Consider the following 21,932-nt stretch of genomic DNA (forward strand, 5'->3'; position numbering starts at 1 on the left):
AAACTAAAATTTTTATTCTATCTCCAATTTGTTGCTTAGCCTTCCATTCCAGCAGCCCCTGTATCCTGCTCTCAACCGTATCAGATATGTACCGTACGTTTTATGGCAATGAAAACTTACTCTGTACGTGAGTCACCTCCTTCCAGAAGTGTTCAATTCTAAAAAGTGTAAAAACGTCCCGTAACTGAAAATAACAAGACCCAGACAAAATAAATAAATAAGAAATGGATTTATCAGGAATTTCTGCCGACCATAAAATCCTCTTTATTGTGTACAAACTGCTGAAAACTACTCTAAATGTTTCAACACTGCTATAAACTCACGTATTAGGAGGAGTACAGAAAGGATGTATGATACCTTGGGACGAAAGCATCAAGTTATTGACTCCACCAACCTGAAACTGGTTAAGGTAAGAAATAGAATTTTTATATTTTTTATATGGACTACACCTCGGCTGAAAACAGCCGTAGACAGTCTCTTAATTGTTCTGCTTTCCTATGCACGGCTGATGCCAGGGGCCGTCTGGAATTTCTTTACATGTTTTATGACGCACTTTAGTATTTCTTCCTATACCTCTCAAAATTTATAGTAACTGACCAAGTGTTTCAGCTTCTACGTAAGGATGAACAGAGGGACAACAATCCAAAAATGAAATTATCACATGGATTTTAACGGAAAATAGAAAAAATATCTGGGAATCATTGTCTCCCATAAGCCCCTGCTTCTTCCTAAATCCTCTCGGAACACTGCTAAGTGGAAGAAATGCACTGACATCATGAAACAACGCGTGGACCTCAAGAGATATTAATCTGCATTTGATTTTTTTCCCACCAAAACAATTTCTGCGGAACCATTTGAGTGATTGATGAACAATCATTCTTCGTCATGGTTTTATTAAAAATATGATCGACAATTATATCCTCGCAGCGTCAAGTTCAGCATGACAGTAAATAAATTTATGCTACATTTTCGCATACAAAGTGGTTACTTACCTTCAGATGATAATTACTACCATTACGGAGAATACTCCTTTTTTTACACGATAATAGTCGGTCGAAGAACCCCTAAAATAATGAATTTAAATTAATCGCTTTCACTATCGGCTGTTTACACGCTTCTTGTGTATGAATAATACGATTGTGTTGAAAGCTCCAAACGGAAGATATTGAGGTTGTAAAACTTAATTTTACTAATCGCAGTAGGAAATGATACGTATTACCTATTCTCCGCACCCGTGTACAAATTTTTTAAGATATTTCTGTCCATAATGTCACTGTAAGACTTTCTCTTTGTTTAGAAAAAGCGAAAACATAAAACAAGATTGCTGGAACCTGCTTGGTCACTCCGCACTGTACTGTCTTGCACGTGCTTTGCAGAAGGCCACGCTCCTGTCCTCTTCAGATTAATCAGAGCTAGGAGGACGATTTGTACGTGAAATGAGTTTCATGTTTCCGAGAGTTTATAATGGCTGCTGGTAAGCAAGAAACCCATCAACTCCAGTACTCCAAGCTCAAAACAGCCGTAAACAGCTTCGTAATTTTTTCCGCTCTTTCAACGTACCGCTAATGGCAGCGGCGTTGCTGAAGTTAGTTTTAATTATGTAATTTAGAATTTCTTACTAGAAAGAAGTTTCTGTTCCGCACCGAGTTGCTGCACCTATCTAAGTGACCATGAATCGTTAAAAGAGAACATCAGTATGTAGTTTAGTTCCTATTCAACTATCCTCATTTGATTACAGACGTTTCTGAAAGGTAGTTGGGAAGTAAATAATGTTGACATCATTATGGAGCAACAGCGTTAATGCATAATATTAGTATCAATTGGTACTAGACAGTGGTTCCACGTACCGACTCCTCAAGTCATCCGGAGCCTTGGCCAGAGAAGTTATTTGTAAATCGCAGCACCAAGAAGGAATTGTGAGACATAAACGAAAGTTGGTCGACGTGTTTCTACATCTCCTCTCGTATAAGTGTGGTATTAGTGACGACGCAATGACGGCGTTAAACACATGCTGTAAGGTCGTGAGCGTTAGTTATCTTTGAAATTGGACGTGGTGAATTGATGTTAGTCAAGAATGTCTTTAGGTGACAAGGCACCATTATCAACACTTCATTGGGTTTGAACGAGGTCGTGTCATAGGGTTACGAGAAACTGGATGTTCCTTCTGCGATACTGAAGAAAAATGTGGTAGGAATGTAGCCACTGTACACGAATGCTGGCAGTGGTTGTCACGAGAATATAGAGTCGCAAGGAGATTACTGAAAGGGAAGAGCAGTCCGTTCGGGTATGGCTCTGGCGCTCGTACAACACCTGCAACAGCAATTTGAGCAGCACTTGGCACCACAGTGGCACAACGAACTGTTACAAATCGATTACTGAAAGAACAGCTCCGAACCAGATGCCCTGTAGCTTGCATTCCACGGGAGTTTAGGTGTTGGACTGAGAGAGGGGGTGGAGGAAATGGACAGAGAGACGAAAGAGGAAGAGTGGGGCGGAGAGAGGAGCGAGAAGGTGATGAACAACAGGAGGGGGAGAGGGAAATTTATTGGGAGAGATGGAGAAGGACATGGATATAGAGAGATGAGTGGAGATGGACTGAGAGTGGAATGAGGAAGAGGTGGACAAAGAGAAAGGGTGAAGGGAACAAATGGGGAGAGATAGGAGTTGAAGATGGACAGAGAGCAGATGAACAGATTGACAGAGAGCAGTTGGCGGAGATGGACAGAACGAGTGAGAGGAGGTGATTAACGCTGATAGAAGAGGTAGACAGAGAGAAGAGGTGAAGGAGATAGATGGATGATAGAGGGAGGAGGGGGTGAGACAGTGGGTAGGAGGAAGTGGACAGGGAAAGGGAAGAGGAAGAGCTGAGTACAGAGATCGGAGAGGAGCAGCTGGACAGAGAAAGGAATGAGGAGAAGATGACTTGAAAGGAGGTTGCAGCTGATGAAAAATGGGAGATTTAGGTTGAAGGGGAGGAAGAAGTGGGCAGAGAGAGAGGGGATCAGGAGTTGAAGTTGGTGGGGTGATGGACAGGGGCAGGAGGAGAGAGGTAGAGAGAGGGGCTGGAGGGAATTGGAGGGGAGCGGTGACTGAGGACGTGGACAGAGAGAGGGGGTGGAGGAGATTGGCAGAGAGGGGAGACAGGAGAAGATGAACAGAAAGAGGAAGAAGGAGGCGTTGCATAATAGAAGATTGGAAGAAATACGTAACTGGGCAACACCAAGAACTCAGCTGATTACTGTCACAAAGAACACAGGTGCTGACAGGTGTTAGTATTGATGATTCATCAGTTTAATAAGTCTTTGATTCAAAATACTCGCACATATTATTTACAGAATATTAGAAAACTAATTGAAGCGGACTTTCGGAAAGATCAGTTAGAAAACTACAGTAATGCACGAACGATTGAGTCAGTAATGCTCCTAAGACTTTAGCGATTAAGCTGAAGAAAGGTATACCTACATTTATAGTATTTGTGAACTCGGAGAAAGCTTTCGATAGTGTTGACTGGAAAACTTTTTTCGGAATTCTGAAGCTAACAGGGATCAAATACATGGAGCGAAAACGTATGTAAAACTTGTACTGAAACTTTGACTGTTCTTAGAAAAGCTGTAGGACACGAAACGGAAGCAATAGTTGAGAAAGTAGTAAGACAGAGCTGTAACCTCCTTTCAGTGTTATTTAATTTGTGCACTGAGCAAGTAGAAAACGAAACTAAGGAGAAATTCGGTAAGAGACAGTTCATGGAGAAGAAATAAAAACTAAGGTTTTTCAACGAAGTTATAATTCTGTCATAAACGGCAAATGACTAGGTAGAACTGTTGAACGGAATGGACAATGTCTTAAAATGTAAATTTTAAGGTGAACATCAACAAAGGTAATTAAATAAGCCAATGATTATGGAACTATTAGGAAATGAGACACCGCAAGTGATCCGATAGTTTTGTTATTTGAGCAACAAAATAACATACAATGGCCAATGATGAGAGGATAAAATGCAGATTGGCTATAACAAGAAGAGATGTTCTGAAAATGATACATTTGCTAACGTTAGTAGGTCGTTTCTGATCATATTTGTTTTACGGTTGTGAAACGTGAACAATAAATCGTTCAGACAAGAAGACATAGCTTCTCAGATGTGATACTACAGAAGAACACTGAAGATTGGATGGGTAGATCGCATAACTAATGATAAGATATCCCATCGATCTCGGGAGAAAATAATTTTATGGCATAGCTTACCCAAAAAAGGGGTTCGACTGACAGAACACATTGAGCAGCATCAAGAAATCGTCAGTTTCGTAATAGAAGGAAATTTATGGAAATAAATGGTAGCGTGAGACCAACGCTTGGATGTAGTACATAGGTTCACGTCGATGTCGATTTCAGTAGTTATGCAGAAATGAAGAGGCTTACTCAGCGTGGAAAGCCGTATGCAACCAGTTTTGAAACTAAGGACCCCAGAAATTGTAAATATTACAGCAGCTATTGGCTGAGGGAGGAGTACAATAAGTAAGTATCAGTTATTTTGAAAATCTTAAGACACTGATACAGTTCGCTTAATATTTAGGATGACCTCGTGACCACACGTTCTCCTACTCTTTAGCGGTGTGCAGACTCTGTTGAGCTTTTCCTAAAAGGTACAACCGAGTGCCAGACAGAGTTTGTATCCCTAATCGCACACATTCGCGGTCAGTGGTTTAAGAATTCTCGTATCTGTGAGTCAGAAATCCTGATTTGAGGTCATCGTTTAATCCTCCACACACTGCTTCTTTACCAGCGTTCATGGATTCTATTTGTTGCAATGGAAGTCCATGAACAGGTATTTTCAGCAGGTGGGCGATATGGAGAACGTGTTCGCCTGTGTAAGAGCTACAGCTAGGACAGCACGAACGACAGCGAGGTAGATTAGGACAGCACGAGCGGCAGCGAGGTAGATTAGGACTGCACGGACGACATTCAATTTTGTCGTACCTTGTTGAAACACAACGTGATAGAGATCTCGAAGACACGACACATCCAACGGCTTTAACGTGTAATGGTTGCTATTCAAATTGTCGACTATGTGACCCAGAGCTGATTGTGCTGTATACCTAATGGCAACCCATACTCCAAAAGCAGGGCCACTGTAACGAAATGGAGAACAATTTGAAAACATTCGTTCTCCTCAGAGCCTCCATTGTGTTGCTGTAAACGGAAGTGGAACATGTCTGAAAAGACGATTCTGTGCAACTCCTGAGTCCAGTTGTGTCATTGGGAGAACCTCTGTCCGTTAGCTTGTAACGATACACTTATTACCATGGATACAAATTTGTCAGAATAAATTTTCGACTATGCGATGCAGTAGCGCAGACAGTCAGTACGTTTACATTCGTCACATTTTCCGGAAGACGAAAACCGAATTTCGGAAACCGTTTTTCGCTGTAGCGTTTACACGCTAAGGCTAAAGCGCATTTGCTAGTCCAGTTAAACACGGAACCTGGAAACAAGCTGCTACATTTTATGATTTAGCACAATCGCTATTTTTCTTCAATTAGTCGAGGTGTAAACAGCTTCAGTATAATATTTATACTTTTTCTTCACTGTACAGAAACAAGACGAAACCTGACAGCTCAAGCACTTTCAAAACCTGTTGCAATTACATGAGAGCGAAAATCGATTGCGAAATTGGAAAACTGGCAACCAGACGCGAATTTCCAGATTCGATTTTCAAGTGTTTGCATGCCCACTCAGAAGCGGTGTTGGGAAATCGGTTTACGAAATCCGGTTTTGGGAGCCCAATGTAAACGGGGTCGTGTGCAAACCTGCTACATTTATCGGCAATAGTGCAATTTAACGAAACGCGGCATGGCGCTTTAATACTGTACTATAAACATTTGAGTTAATTCGTTTCATTCGTTATTGTGTGATAGGTAATATTTGGTAATGATTAGGATGTTTAATAATTAATTTATATCATTTACAAAACCAACGGTTGAATAGTATTGTCAAAATCTTTATGCAATCAAGAGAGAGTCATCGTTGTAAAAGAATAAATACTTCGCCAGTGATGGGATTTACCAGTGTACGAAGAATGTGATATAAATCTGCTTTTTCATTATTTTTCTGAGTCTTAGTAATTCCATCAGTCAGTCTTTGGTCAAAAAGATATGCCTTTCACAAAAGTAAAGAGATGTAGCCTGGAAGCACCATACAGTGTTGCAAAGCGTCGATAGCTGCCAATGTGGCGACACGGGGGTCGTAACAACAGACGTGCCAGTGGATCGCGCAACAAGCCGAGTTTGTCACAACAGAGCAAGTCTCTCGTTACGACAACGTGACTAGGCACCAGGTTTTAGTCGAACAAATGGGCCTTGGAGACACACAAATAAGACTGGATTTCATGACAGGGATAACTCATCATCGCAGGAAATCAGCAGTACCTTCACGACGCGCCAACGACGCCGGACAGCTAAACTGGATCCGTCAGCAGCAGCCATGGGTTTTGGACCGGGCTGCGCTTGCCGTCTGCACTCCATCAAAGAGCTTTGTGCCTCAGCCCTGCTGATCTATTTTGCGCGCCTGCCGACTCCGACAGCGAGTTTCTAGCAGGTCGTTGTGCGACAACGCCATCCGCCATTCGACATCTGTTCGTGGACAGGGTTTGTACCGCACGCGCAGCACCACCTCACACCGGCAACGCGGTGCGTGCAGAGCTGGGTGGTCGTCCCCCAAGTTGGGCGCCATTGCTGCGAAATAAGACGCGCCGCTGACGTCAGCGGCTGTGGCCTACAGAGGCTGCCGGCCTCAGCAGCGCGAGGCGGCTCAGTAGCAGCAGCAGGTGGAAGCTGCTGCCCGTACATCGGCCTCAGCCAGGGTCAACGAGGAGATGCGTGCCTACATCGTCAGGCCCTGATCAACATCAACAGAGTTAACAGCCTGTCATCACCATTCACTCACCCTCCCAGCATGCCCGACGCACAACGCGTCAGTTATGGAAGTGGTTCTTAAATTTTTCTCCATTGCACTCCGCTTCTGAAACATAAATTACTTTAACCCCCCGCCCCCAACTTAGCACTTTTCATACTTGGCAGAAAAACAGCCCACAATATCCGTTTACTTCTGCTAATTATTGCAACTATCAGATACTACAATAATAATGAATAATAGTAATAATCCATACGTATTTGAAAAATGTATTCATATATCTATGTACGACAACATGACAGATTTCAACCAAATGTGGTACACATATCTCTTACTGTCAGGCAATAATCGCTTTGGGATATGAACCACTTACCTGTCATATTTCAGGAGTTATGAAGTCATAAACAACTAGATGCGTGATGCCGCATCATGCCTGACATTTACATTTATTACTTCTTAGCTGCTAACTCTATCCACAGTTAATGTCATGTGATCAAAAGTGTCCGGACACCTCGCTCATAATGACTTACAAGTTCGTGGCGCCCTCCATCGCTAATGCTGGAATTCAATATGGTGTTGACCCACCCTTAGCCTTGATGACAGCTTCCGCTCTCGCAGGCATCGGTTCATTCAGGTGCTCGAAGGTCTTTTGCGGAATGGCATCCCAATCCTCACGGAGTGCTGCTCTGAGGAGAGACATCGATGTCGGTCGGTGAGGCCTGGCGCGAAGTCGGCCTTCCAAAACATCCCAAAGGTGTTCTGTAGGATTCAGGGCAGGACTCTGTGCAGGTCAGTCCATTAAAGGGACGTTACTGTCGTGTAACCACTCCGCCACAGCCCATAAATTGTGAACAGGTCCTCGATCATGTTGAAAGATGCTATGGCCATCCCCGAAATGCTCCTCAACAATGGGAAGCAAGAAGGTCCTTAAAATATCAATGCAGGCCTGTGCTATGATAATGCCACGGAAAACAAGGGGTGCAAGCCCACTCCATGGGAAACACGACCACAACATAACATCACTGCCTCCGAATTTTACTGTTGGCACTACATACACTGGCAGATGACGTTCACCGGACATTCGCCATACCCACACCCTGACATCGGATCACCACGTTGTGTATCGTGATTCGTCACTCCACGCAACGTTTTTCCACTGTTCAATCGTCCAATGTTTACGTTTCTTACACCAAGCAAGGCGTCGTTTCGCATTTACTAGCGTCATGTGGGGCTTATGAGCAGTCGCTCGACCATGAAATCCAAGTTTTCTCACCTCCCACCTGTCGTAGTACTTGCAGTGGATCCTGATGCAGTTTGTAATTCCTATATGATGGTCTGGATAGCTGTCTGCCTATTACACATTACCACCCTCTTCAACTGTAGGCGATCTCTGTTAGTCAACAGACGAGTTCGGCCTGTACGCTTTTGAGGTGTACATGTCCCTAAACTTTTCCACTTCACTATCACATCGGAAACAGTGGACCTAGGAATATTTAATAGTGTCGAAATCTTGCGTACAGACATACGACATCAGTGGTACCAAATCACCTGACCGCGTTCGAAGTCTGTCAGTTCCGCGGAGCGCCTCATTCTGCTCTGCCGGCCGAAGTGGCCATGCGGTTCAAGGCGCTGCAGTCTGGAACCGCGAGACCGCTACGGTCCCAGATTCTAATCCTGCCTCGGGCATGGATGTGTGTGATGTCCTTAGGTTAGTTAGGTTTAACTAAGAACTAGTTCTAGGGGACTAATGACCTCAGAATTTGAGTCCCATAGTGCTCAGAGCCATTTGAACCATTCTGCTCTCTCGCGATATCTAATGACTACTGAGGTCGCTGATGTGGAGTACCTGGCAGCAGGTGGCAGCACAATGCACCTAATATGAAAATCGAATGTTTTGGGGGATGTCCAGATAGTTTTGATCAAATAGTGTATTTCGCTGACATACCCACATATGCTGCTGAATGTACCTTCACAAGTATATCATTGTTTGGCACACAATTCAAGAACGCTAACATGCGCGGAAAATTGTCACATCATGCATGAAGTTTTAATATTACAAAGATACTCCTACAGTCGAGTCTATTTAAGGAAATCCCTGACGCATGGTTCTACTTTTGACAGCAGTCAATTGCAAAGCACAAACTACGGTAGATAAAAACAATAGCCGTGTATAGAGCTAGGAAGAGGCGTTGCCGTAGAAATGCTTACAAAATCATGTTGTATATACGCAAAGCAGTTTCACCCAGCATATCTAACCCGTCCGGAATCAGCTCACTCCAAGTTTATTGCAAGAGTGCATGTGATGTTATGTTTCTAACAGACAATTGGCAAGATGAATGCTCGAGAAATGCTGAGTTTGTCAGCTAGTAATAATAACAATAATTCGACACATCATATGTTAACTTTCTTAAAAATTATCATATATTTGTATTATTCAACGGCCGTGCAAAATGACAAATACAACTAATTAATAAACAACCACGGCTTCGAGAGCAGTTTTTTAAACTGAATAAATACATGTACTTCACTGTATAATCATGCACGGGCTATCGTTTGCTAATGTCCCGAAACAAAGAACACAGTTTGTTCGTTCCTCATTTTTCAAAAGAATGATGATAAAACCTAATGTGAGATAATGAGCTCGATATTTACGCACTTTGGTTTTCCATTTAGAGCTAACGTTGCCCATAGGCACAGAGGAAGACACGAAAGGGGAATGCACTTTGACTAAATTCGAATCTTTTTCCTTGTTAGAACTACGAATTTTCGAAGGAGAAAAGAGTCATTTCCATGACATGTCATGTTACCACTGCGAATGAGCCACTTATCTGTTGGAATACTTTATTTTAAATCCCGTTACGTACTTCCTCTAAGCACGCAGTATAATTCAACTTTCAGCTGCCTCACTAAGTGTAAGTGCTACTATCTTTTCGGTCCCTGTGGATTCTTGAAACTTTGGACTAAGCTTTCTCGTGATAGTTCAGTTGCCTCCAAGTTCAGGTTCTTCAACATTTACTTTACGGTGTCTCGTGGATCAGACAAAACTGTGACCATTTGTAACTCGCTTTTTTGTGTATACTTAATATCCTGTCAGTATCACTGAGCAATGTTCTTGGATTGATTGCGTGATTGCTTACAAAACCATCTCCTTCACACCCAGAACGCATTTTTTCCCGTGTACGACCAATGAACCACGAGCCTAAGTGAGCATTACATCGCTTATACTATAAAAATTGTCTCGATTAATTATTTGGAGGAATTTACTGATTCTACTTGTGACTATCCGACGTCATAGATCATCCTCTGTAAGTGTGTTCGTAAGCGTGTATGTATGTGTGTGTGCGTGTGTGTGTGTGTGTGTGTGTGTGTGTGTGTGTGTGTGTGTGTGTGTGTGTGTGTGGTTTTTGATCGGTTTCTCACTGTCGTGTAAGCTAGCTAACTCCGATCCTTGCCTCTGAAATACAACACGCAAATAGATAAAAGAATAAAACAAAGCATAATTATTATTATTATTCTGGATTTACAATGTGAGTACATTTTTCCAGCACCTATTCTAGATTACAGTAAGTCACTAATTATTGTTCTCCACTCTTCTCTATTTGTCCATAAATCTTCAGGAATGTTGTTCTTCCTCACTGCTGACTGAACTTCCTGTATCCATGTATCAGGTGGTCGTCCACTTTTTCTTCTTCCAATTGGTACCCAGTCGATTATGCATTTTGGTAGCCTTTCCTGTTCCATTCGTCTGATGTGTCCATACCATTTAAGTTGTTTGTGCTCGATGAAATCATTAACTGAATTTTTACATTTCATCTTGTCTCTGATTACTTCATTTCTTATTCTTTCTCGTCTTGATATTCTTGCTGAACGTCTCCAGAAATCCATTTCTGTGGTTAATAATTTTGATTTCAGTTGCCATTTTGTTGTCCACACTTCTGAACCATATGTGATAATGCTCCTAACTATTGTTTTAAAAAACCTTATTTTGTTATCAGTTGTTATGTGTTTGTCCCAGAGAATTCCATTCAATAAAGAGATTGTCGTCTTTCCAGAATTTATTCTTGATCTAATTTCTTTGTCCTGTTTCCCATCATTTGTAATTTTCACACCTAAATATTTATATTCCTCAGTAGCTGTTATTGTTCCCATCCCTTCTTCTAATATTAAGTCTACATTCACTCCACCAATTACCATGTATTTTGTTTTATTCATGTTTACATTTAGACCTGATTTTTTATATTCTTGAATCAATTTTCTGGTCATATACTCTATGTCCTCACAGTCTTGGGCTAAAATCAGTTGGTCATCTGCAAATTGTAACGAGTATATTGTTCTATCATTTATTGGTATTCCCATAGCATGACACTTTTTCTTACAATTCTGTAAAGGTACTTCCGTATATATTTTATACAATGTAGGTGAGATGCTACATCCTTGACGTAATCCTTTTGTGACTTGGAATCCATGTGATAGATATTTACCAATTTTTATTTTTGAAATAGAATTTTTGTGTGGAGTTGCTAGTCTCCCATCCGGCGCCTCCCCAGGTGGCGGATAGGGCAATGCCCACCAGATATGGAGGGTGCCGGGGAAATAAAATACCCGGGGTGGACCAAAACTAGCAACTACTGTCTTGTAGTCTAGGTATTGGATTACCAAAGGCTAAAGGAAGAAAACCTTGAGCAAAAATTACCTGGTCCTCCAGGTTGGGGGTTAATGCGATGGGCCAACTCCCCATTCATTGGAAAAACCTCACTGGTTAAAAAGCCTATAAGATTACAGCAGGACAGATATAATAGGAGACGAAAAAGGCTAAGAAAACGGACTGTCTTAATTGGTGTATGGAATATACAAGGATTACAAAATAAAGTAGGAGAAGTGATCAAAGAAATGGAGGCTAGAAATCAAGATATTATTATACTCCCAGAAACTAAGGAAAAAGGACGAGGTATTGAACGAATAGGATTATATACACATTTCTATAGTGGTGTCCCAAAAAATCAAAGAGCAAAATGGGGGATATCGATATTGATGACAAACAAATTCAAAAGAATGGTCACAAACTGGGAACCTATTGATGAAAATCTGATTAAAATTAATATTGATATTCATGGATACAAAATTACTATTATAGGTGTATATGGAATAAGCGAAGATGAACCAATTTGTAAAAAGGATGATTTCTATAATAATTTAAATGGAATCATAGAGGATATCGGGAAAACCAGGGAGATTATTATTGCAGGGGATTTTAACAGTAGAACTGGAAATAAAATTTGAAATAAAATTATAGGACCATTTGGAGAAAATGTTATAAATGATAATGATAATAGACTTATTGATATCTGTGAACAGGATTCATTGTAAATATTAAATGGCTTTTATCAACATAAAGAAATACATAAATACACATGGCATAAAGATACATTGAATCAAAAATCAATAATAGACTATATTATAATTAAACAGCAAACGAGGATAAAAATACATGACATAAGAGTATATAGAGGGGTAACTCTTAGCGATCATTATTTGGTAAATTCCAAATTTTTATTCCCCTTCAGAGGAAAAAGCACTGAAGGAAATCGAAATTGTCCTATAGAAAATATAGAAACAGAATTCAAAATTCCTAAGTATAATTTGAATAGTTTTGAGAATGGAAGCACAATATTTTATATCAAAAGAGATTAGATGAAAAACTGGTAGAAACAGAGTTTGATAATACAGAAGATCAATATCATTATATTGTAAATAAACTACATGAAGCCGCCAAGGAAGCTTTAGGAGAAACAGAAGAAACATGTACAAACCATCCATTATACTACTGGAATGAAGAAATTAAAAAGGAAGTGAAATTAAAGAAAGAAAAATATTTAAAATGGTTAAATACCAGAAATGTTCAAGATAAAATAGAGCTTAATGCACAACAAGCGAAAATCCGGAAAAAGGTTGCAGAAGCAAAAAACAAAGTTTGGGAACAGTCATGTCAAAAAATTGAATCCTATATTGGTGGTAAAAGAAACACAGAAGCATGGAAAACTATAAAAAATTTAAGAAGGAATTCTAAAGAAACAACACATATTAAATATACTACTCATGACTCTTGGGAAAAATATTTTAAAAGTTTATTAACAGAAAACAGGGAAGAATACTTGGGAAACCCTGAATATAATGAAATGATAGATCTACAAGCAGAGAATTACATCCATTTGGAAATAGAGACAGTAAAAACTGCAATAAAATCTTTAAAGAATGGAAGGGCTACAGGCATTGGAGGTATTCCTGCAGAATTATTAAAATTAGGAAAAAAGAAATTAATGGAATTGTTAAGAAACCTTTTTGAAAGATGTTTAAATGGGGAAGATGTCCCAAATGATTTGAAAGTAGGATATATTTCAGTGATACATAAAAAAGGAGCGAAAGATGAGCGTAAAAATTATAGGGGAATAACAGTGACCAATACCTTCCGTAGATTATATGGAAGAATTATTAAATATTTGTTAGAACAAGAATACAAAGAAAAGGAGGCTGAAGAACAAGCAGGTTTCAGAGCTGGAAGATCAACAATTGATCATATCTTTTGCCTACAACAAATTATTGAAAAAAAAAATGGTTTGGGCACAACCTATACATTTAGTATTCATAGATATAGAAAAAGCCTATGATAGTGTGCCTTTATCCAGTTTATGGAAAGCTTTAATATCAATAGGAATAAATCCAAGAATAATTAAAGCAATTCAAAATTTATATAAAAATTTAAAAAAAAGTAACAAAAATTATAAAAAAAATTAAAAAAAATTAATTTACAAAGCATAATTGACAGATTGAAATCTGGGAAGTCGTTTGCCAACACAAACATTTCAGGAATAGCAGATAATAATAATGTAATAATAACAATCGATAGGACAATATCCAGGACATATTGTGAAGTCTGTGGCTGGTTAGCATTGTTCAAATTGCTATCGTAGAGTTAGGCATTTGGCTATTAACAGCGCGTAGCGTTGCGCAGTTGGATATATATATATATATATATATATATATATATATAATGACTTTTGAACGCTATTAAGGTAAATATATTGTTTGTTCTCTACCAAAATCTTTCATTTGCTAACTATGCCTGTCAGTAGTTAGTGCCTTCAGTAGTTTGAATCTTTTATTTAGCTGGCAGTACTGGCGCTCGCTGTATTGCAGTAGTTCGAGTAACGAAGATTTTTGTGAGGTAAGTGATTCATGAACTGTATAGGTTATTGTTAGTCAGGGCCATTCTTTTGTAGCGATGTTTTAAAGTCAGACTGCGTTGCGCTAAAAATATTGAGTGTCAGTTTAAGCACAGTCATTTTATAATTTTTCTAAGGGGACATTACAATATATTTACTAACAAGAATGGGCAGAAACATTTTGGGTTAAGTTCCCAATAAAGTATGAGGCTAATGTCAGCTCACTCCAAGAAACAGATCAAGAAAACTATGACGTGGACGTCACCGGTCAATTCCTTAGGAGAGCACCAAATCTACCGTGTACCAATTGCACGCAAGAACCAAGGATAAATGGCAAGTGTTCAAGTCTGAAATGAACACGGGTAGGCCCCGATCATTATCTCACCAGAATCAGAATCACCAAACAGAACGAACAAGAAGATCGCGGCAATCCCAAAGTTCGAGGATCGAATATGTTGAAGATGAAGGATCGAATATGAATCGGAGAGAGAGACATCCACGACTTAGGAGAAATTCAAAGAGAAGATAATCAGTAAAGCGAAAGGAAAATTCCTCTAACCAAAAAGAATAAAGATCGACGGTGGAATGACGCATGTGACAAATTAACTGAGAATCGCGAAATAAATGGAACAGCGCCAAAACAGAAGTTAATGTGGCAACATACTTAGAGGCAAGGGATCCAACGGCAAGAAACATTAGGAGAGTCAAAAGGGAATATCAGAAGCACCAGTCAAAAGCAATAGAAGAGGATTTCGGAAATCATAACACTGGGGACTTATGAAAAATATTTAGAATCCGAATCATAGGATAAACTCCTCCCGTACAAGCCATGAAGGCCCAAAGGTACCGACCGGCCGCCGTGTCTTTCTCAGGCCACAGACGTCACTGGATGCGGATATGGAGGGGCATGTGATCAGCACACCGCTCTCCCGGCCGTATGTCAATTTCGAGACCGGAGCCGCTACTTCTCATTCAAGTAGCTCCTCAGTTTGCCTCACAAGGGCTGAGTGCACCCCGCTTGCCAACAGCGCTGGGCAGACCGGATGGTCACCCATCTACATCTACATTGATACTCCGCAAGCCACCCAACGGTGTGTGGCGGAGTGCTAGCACAGCCCGACAGCGCTTAACTACGGTGATCTGACGGGAACTGGTGTTACCACTGCGGCAAAGACGAATCATAGGATAAAGACCACACAATCTGTGTGAAAGAAAATAAGAATATAAAAAAAAGACGGAGAGCGCACATTGCACAACAAAGAACAAAGAGCAAAATGCTTCAGTGAACTACTGAACTGTCGCAGAGCGCCTGGGAGATTCCCAACGAATCAAGAGGTCGAGAGAAATGATAAATGAAAAGTGTGAGATGATCTGGATATCAAGAGACATATCATGAAATTCAAAATCATAGAACAGCAGTAAAGTACCATTAGCTGAACTGGTAATGGAAGGTAAGCCGAATACTATCAGAGAAATGACAAATGCCATACAAAACACTTGGGAAACTGAAGGTAGGTGACTCTCACTCCACAGCGATTCTTTCCAGACAATAAGTGATACGTGTACCAAGTTTGAATGAAATCAATTCAGTAGTTTAAGAGGAGATGTGGAACACATACACATATGCATAAACAGAAACATTTTTATAATATGTATGGATTTCAGAGAGCTACATCAACGAGTTATAATATTTAAATAGACCATTATGCTTTTATAATGTTGCATTTAACCCAACAGTTTACAAATCAGTTTAAAACACATTTGTATAGAATTTAGTTAGGAAGCTCTAAACTTTCAACGGCTTGGTGGACAGATCCAACATTCTGTACATGATTGACAGTGCTCTTATGGATGTTCTCGTGTCGAAATCTTCATTTATAGAAGAGTCAAATGACTGCGCAACTCAGAACTCCTTCTAAACGACCTGCAGACAAAATTTGAAGTTTCTGGTATTACAGATCGACAATCTTCGACAGTGCTCTGTTTCAAGGCTGTGAAATGTCCCTTTACACTGCAGTATTCAGCGCAGGATGGAATGCACAGAAAAACGATACTGAAATACGTAGAATAAACATGAAATACATATCCAAGAGCACGTTGACACGTCGCTGATGCTCGGCTGATACTCTAGCGTGGCAGATATCCTGATCGTAGAGCTCCAACAGCCATTACGTTCTTAGGTGCTGAAAAAATACTTGGAGAAACAAGTTGTTTGAAAAGGCACGGTGTTAATATACGAAGAGTAGAAGGGAGTGTAAACATGAAATATTTGTGCTAACGAAATAAACCGTGAGCATCATGTCAACTTATGAGAAGATGCTGCAATTACTGGTATCAACCTTACGTCTGTTTGAAAAATAGCAGACGGTCGTAAGTTTAATGCTTACAACCGTGTCACTGACACAGGCTATCCATGGGAATCATTTCAGTCAGAGAGTTACTTTCACGAATAGGCCTTGAAAAATTTCGCTGTGAACGCCTTAGTGTTATGTTACACTGCTATAAACCGTCATAACTTGTGTTACTGGTCCACAGAAAATCCCTGATCAGAATGTCACGCCAATCTTCAAAGGAAGTGATAACTGTGATTTGTATGGTTGCAATTGAGTAGCGTCGCTTCTATAACGAACTGAAGCACATAAGGTGTTGTGATCAGACGAAACTATGTTCGTCCAGCCATAGCTGTAGGTTCTCTGATTGCTCTGGGAGAACGCTCATCACGCTAGAATTCTTGAGGCATTGGTTCACTTATTAAATAAAGATTTATTTATGTTTGACACAGTTGTTTGTCACATGATTGCTTCATAATTTACAATCGTTATTGACTATGAAAGCATCACTTGATGCACAGATTAAGAAGCTTTTCTCTTTCTGTACAAAATGTAGTATTTAAGCAAATGTGCGTTCACAGTCAATGAGCATGGGGTTCGCTTGTGAGCGCGATCTTTGATTTCTATCCGCGAATGAGAATTTAACTTGAGCGAACGGAAGAGAATGCGTATGACGCGTTATGATTTTTGGTGTTAAAACGTTGTTGCCGTAACGTTGATCAACCTACATTCGGCAGAGCTTGGTGAAACAAACAACCTGGTTTGGTTTGTGTACCGTGCACACTGTTTGTCATGCAAGCAAAACAACGTAGACTAAGAAAAATGTGAATGTCTGCATTTTTGTGCTGGCGTAAAGGAAACTGATTTTTGGCCCTGATTAGCCTCCTGCTGCTGCAACCATCGCTTGCATTATTTTAAAAGTACACACGCATGTCGATGGACGCATTCTTCTAGCTGCAGTTTATTCGAAGATTTCAAAGCGGGACACAAATTACCAACGATTCATTTCAGAATGGAAGTTAGCAATAATGCTGGGAATCTTAGCAAACAGATGACTGCTACGCTAGACTCAAATACCTGCTTCGTATATCAAACTCATCTGTTTACCAAATAATTTCTGATGTTTGTAGGGCCTTACGTGAAACACTCGGGGATTATGTAATGGTAAATGCGAAGGAGATACAGTCGATAAAAATGAGTAATACACTACTGGCCATTAAAATTGCTACACCAAGAAGAAATGCAGATGATAAACGGGTATTCATTGGACAAATATATTATACTGGAACTGACATGTGATTACATTTTCACGGAATTTGGGTGCATAGATCCTGAAAAATCAGTACCCAGAACGACCACTCTCACCGTAATAACGACCTTGATACGCCTGGGCATTGAGTCAAACATACCTTGGATGGCGTGTATAGGTCCAGCTGCCCATGCAGCTTCACCACGATACAACAGTTCATCAAGAGTAGTGACTGGCGTATTGTGCCGAGCCAGTTGCTCGGCAACCATTGACCAGACGTTTTCAATTGGTGAGAGATCTGGAGAATGTGCTGGCCAGGACAGCAGTCGAACATTTTCTGTATCCAGAAAGTCCCGTACAGGACCTGCAACATTCGGTCGTGCATTTTCCTGCTGAAATGTAGGGTTTCGCAGGGATCGAAGAAAGGGTAGAGCCACGGGTCGTAACTCATCTGAAATGAAACGTCCACTGTTCAAAGTGCCGTCAGTGGAAACAAGACGTGACCAATGGCACCCCATACCATCACGCCAGGTGATACGTCAGTATGGCGATGACGAATATACGCTTCCAATGTGCGTTCAGCGCGATGTCCATAAACACGGATGCGACCATCATGATGCTGTAAACAGAACGTGTATTCGTCCGAAAAAATGACGTTTGGCCATTCGTGCAACCAGGTACGTCGATGAGTACATCATCGAAGGCGCTCCCGTCTGTGATGCAGCGTCAAGGGTAACCGCAGCCATGGTCTCCGAGCTGATAGTCCATGCTGCTGCAAACGTCGTCGAACTGTTTGTGCAGATGGTTGTTGTCTTGCAAACGTCCCCATCTGTTGACTCAGGGATTGAGACGTTGCTGCACGACCCGTTACAGCGATGCGGATTAGATGCCTGTCATCTCGACTGTTAGTGATACGAGGCCGTTGGGATCCAGCACGGCGTTCCGTATTACCCTCCTGAACCCACCGATTCCATGAACTGCTAACAGTCATTGGATCCCGACCAACACGAACAGCAATGTCGCGATACGATAAACCGCATTAGCGATAGGCTACAATCCGACCTTTATCAAAGTCGGAAACGTGATGGTACGCATCGTCGGTCAACTGCTGTTTGTGTATGAGAAATCGGTTGGAAACATTCCTCATGTCAGCACGTTGTAGGTGTCGCCACCGGCGCCAACCTTGTGTGAATGCTCTGAAAAGCTAATCATTTGCATATCACAGCATCTTCTTCCTGTCGGTTAAATTTCGCACGTGTAGCACGTCATCTTCGTGGTGTAGCAGTTTTAATGTAACAATATGAATGGCCAGTAGTGTATAACGTAAAAAATGGAAGAGAGACTAGTCATTTTCCTTATCGAAAGTAAAACAATTTTACTTGTTCCTGTATTTAAATTTCGTTAAACAGTAGGCAAACTGTGACATTAAAGCATATACTTTGAATGTAAGCAACGAAAATGGTCAGATCTTTCTCGTATTTTGATATTACATTAATGTACGTTATCTGCTTATTGATGACATTTATTTCCCTTATAGCAATTACATGAAAGAACTTAACTTACTCTTTTGACACTGTTAGGACTTCGGTAATTTAGTGCCAAGCATCACTCGTTCTGTTGAGCATTTTATGGCGTGGATATTTAGGATCACACAGTCACCTGTGAGATCTGTACTCTTCTGTCAATAGAAGAACGCTTTCATCTAATCACCCCATCACTACAAATATCACTTACAATAAACATCACCCACAACAGTTCGCTCACGAGCACACTGCGGGAAATTTGCTGCACCGTGTCTATCATCGAAGCTAGTGCCGAAGCAGAGTGGACGTGAACTTCCTCTGATGGTTCGCTGTAAATCCGACACCCAGTGGATCGCAAGCGAATACTTGTGAATGCGAGCCGCACACGACCGAACACCGCCCGCCATGCATTTACACCCACTGTCTTACACGATAACGTCGCTGAGGTCTCGAACTGGGGCAGAGTTCTTGCATGCCCGACACTATATTGACCTCAGTGAGAGGGCGCTGCTATTGCCGACAGGAAGCTGTGGTACTTTGGAATGCCTCAGATTGGTTGTTGCCCTGGCTAATGTCTGCGGCATCGATTCGCGTTGCCGATGTTGGCGTGGCACTGCGAACTCTGGATACTACCACATAAAGACTCCCTCTTACTACCTTTTGTTTTGCGACTGTCTTCATATAAGGTTGTATTTACTTGTTCTCTGTAAATCTGTTATAGTAATAGTGTTATCTAAGTTCATTTATGCTTTTATTTCGAGGCAATTGTTTCAAACTCCTTTACTAATGAAATATACAGAGTTTGTTAGTTTTTCAGCTATTTAACTACGGTGGAAACCGAATGGTATAGTGACGTGTCGATTGCAGGGCATCAGCACGCTGTCTCATACAGGGTGGACCATTGATAGTGACCGGGCCAAATATCTCACGAAATAAGCATCAAACGAAAAAACTGCGAAGAACGAAACTCGACTAGCTTGAAGGGGGAAATCAGATGGCGCTACGGTTGGCCCGCTAGATGGTGCTGCCATAGGTCAAATGGATATCAACAGCGTTTTATAAAATAGGAACCTCCATTTTTGTTACATATTCGTCTTGTACGTAAAGAAATATGAATGCTTTAGTTGGACAACTATTTTCGCTTTGTGATAGATACCGCTGTGATAATCACAATCGTGTAAGTACGTTGTATCACGTAACATTCCGCCGGTGCCGACGGTACTTGCTTCGTGACACATTACCCGTGTTAAAATGGACCGTTTACCAATTGTGGAAAAGGTCGAGATCGTGTTGATGTATGACTATTGCGATGAAAATTCCCAACGGGCGTGTGCTATTTATGCTGATCGGTATACTGGACGACATCATCCAAGTGTACGGACCGTTCGCCGGATACTTCGTTATTTAAGGAAACCCGAAGTGTTCAGACACATGTGAAACGTTAACCACGACCTGCAACAAATGATGATGCCCAAGTAGGTGTTTTAGCTGCTGTCGCAGCTAATCCGCACATCAGTAGCACACAACTTGCGTGAGGATTGGGAATCTCAAAAACATCGGTGTTGAGAGTGCTACATCAACATCGATTGCGCCCGTACCATATTTCTATGCACCAGGAATTGCATTACGACGACGTTGAACGTAGTGTACAGTTCTGCCAGTGGGCACCAGAGAAACCACCGGACGATGACACATTTTTTGCACGCATTCTATTTAGCGACGAGGCGTCATTCACCAACAGCGGTAACATAAACCGGCACTATATGCACTATTGGGCAACGGGAAATCCAAAATGGCTGCGACAGGTGGAATATCAGCGACCTTGGCGGGTTAATGTATGGTGCGGCACTATGGGAGGAAGGATAGTTGGCCCCCATTTTATCGATGACAATCTAAATGGTGCAATGTATACTGATTTCCTACGTAATGTTCTACCGATGTTACTACAAGATTTTTAACTGTATGACAGAATGGCGTTGTACTTCCAACATGATGGATGTCCGGCACATAGCTCGCGTGCGGTTGAAGCGGTATTGAATAGCATATTTCATGATAGGTGGATTGGTGGTCGAAGCACGGGATTTCTTTCTGTGGGTAAAGTTGAAGGATATTTGCCATCGTGATCCACCGAAAACGCCTGACAACATGCGTCAGTGCATTGTCAATGCATGTGCGAAAAATTACGGAAGGCGAACTACTCGCTGTTGAGAGGAATGTCGTTACACGTATTGCCAAATACATTGAGGATGACGGACGTAATTTTGAGCATTTATTGCATTAATGTGGTATTTACAGGTAATCACGCTACAACAGCATGCGTTGTCAGAAATGATAGGTTCACAAAGGTACATGTGTCACATTGGAACAACCTAAATAAAATGTTATGTATTTTAATTTAAAAAAACCTGCCTGTTACCAACTGTTCGTCTAAAATTGTGAGCCATATGTTTGTGACTATTACAGCGCCATCTATCACAAATCGACAAAAGTGGTCCAACTAAATATTCATATGTCTTTTCGTACTACACGAATATGAATTAAAGAGAGGGGGTCCTTATTAACAAAAAGCGCAGTTGATATCCGTTTGACCTATGGCATCGCCATCTAGCGGACCAACCATAGCGCCATCTGGTTTCCCCCTTTAAGTTAGACATGTATCGTTCTTTGTAGTGTTTTCGTTTGACGCATATATTTTGAGATATTT

The 21,932-nt window shown here is 41.0% G+C and overlaps 1 protein-coding gene across 2 annotated transcripts in view; it reads right to left on the minus strand.

The window, feature by feature from the left end:
- Window positions 1-21,932, minus strand: part of LOC126419028 (sensory neuron membrane protein 2-like) — a 242,499-nt gene that overhangs the window by 152,454 nt on the left and 68,113 nt on the right. The gene's annotated exons all lie outside the window — the stretch shown is intronic.

This window comes from Schistocerca serialis, chromosome 9, assembly GCF_023864345.2.
Source record: "Schistocerca serialis cubense isolate TAMUIC-IGC-003099 chromosome 9, iqSchSeri2.2, whole genome shotgun sequence".
Taxonomy (NCBI): Eukaryota; Metazoa; Arthropoda; class Insecta; order Orthoptera; family Acrididae; genus Schistocerca; species Schistocerca serialis.